Consider the following 1,181-nt stretch of genomic DNA (forward strand, 5'->3'; position numbering starts at 1 on the left):
ATGATGTTCGAAGACCAACAACTGTGCCAAGTTTGGAAGAAATTGGTGCAGCGGTTACCAAGATATACACATGTAACCATAAGTAGGCGTGGCTACGCCCATTTGCCAAAATTTTTTAATATTCTTATTTTTCGTCTAAAACTCATTGCAAATATCAATTTTGAGTGAATTATCTTCAGTAGTTACTAAAATATCGCACTTTTCGTATTTCTGAAAATTACCGTTATATGGGAGGTAGGCGTGGTTATTGTCCGATTTCGCCCATTTTCAATACCATCCGTCCTGTGCCCAAAAGAAGTCCATGAACCAAGTTTCGTTAAGATATCTCAATTTTTACTCGAGTTATCGGGTGCACAGACGGATGGACGGACGGACAGACAGTCACCGCTTAATCGATTTCTCTTTTCATTCTGATCATTTATGTATACATTTGTCTATATCTATCTCGATTCGTTTTGCCTGTTACAAACAACCGTTATGTGAACAAAGTTATAATACCCTTGTGCACAAGTGCGCTCGGGTATAAAAAAAATATAAGTGCATTTTTCGGTTATTACGACTATGGAAATGTATGCAGCAGAAGAGCAAAAATATCGGCTTAAAACTTTTAAAATGTTCATTGCATATTGGTTTCAGGTAAAAAAAAAAATAAAACCTTGCGATTTGAACATCATCTTAAAGGTCAAAGTAATTCTTTTACCCAACGAAACTAAATATTTTTCCTGAATTATCTACTTCAAAATATTTAAAATACCGTTTCATCTATTTCGCTATCTCTTCTCGTTATACTATCTCTTCTCGAGATACATATTTCGTTTTGTAAATTTTTTCCAAAATAGAACACTGTGCGACGCAAGCCAAAGAAGAACCGTTTTAATAGTATTTTTCCAGTTAAAGAAGATAGTCACGAAGAAGGTATTATGGGGAAACGTTATAAATATAGTCTGTAAACTGATTTGTGAAAAAAATCCATATTGAAAAATTTCGAGTTGTGACGATTATTTTTTAGGGAGATATATATTTAAAATGTGTTTATCAGAGTTATTTAAGCGCTAAAAATGTAGTTGGCTATTCCTCCACTCGATGCCTTTCAATATTTGCTATTTAAGCAAATTAGTGCGATTTTCTTATACTAAAAAATATTTGATTTGCCGATAGATTGAAGCAATTATTACGCAAAT

The 1,181-nt window shown here is 33.3% G+C and overlaps 1 protein-coding gene across 1 annotated transcript in view; it reads right to left on the reverse strand.

Moving 5' to 3' along the window:
• LOC118740943 (UDP-glucosyltransferase 2-like) overlaps positions 1 to 1,181 on the reverse strand; it is a 515,118-nt gene that overhangs the window by 438,703 nt on the left and 75,234 nt on the right. The window lies entirely within an intron of this gene.

This window comes from Rhagoletis pomonella, unplaced genomic scaffold (assembly GCF_013731165.1).
Source record: "Rhagoletis pomonella isolate Grant_MI unplaced genomic scaffold, Rhpom_1.0 Rhpom_scaffold_00006, whole genome shotgun sequence".
Lineage (NCBI taxonomy): Eukaryota > Metazoa > Arthropoda > Insecta > Diptera > Tephritidae > Rhagoletis > Rhagoletis pomonella.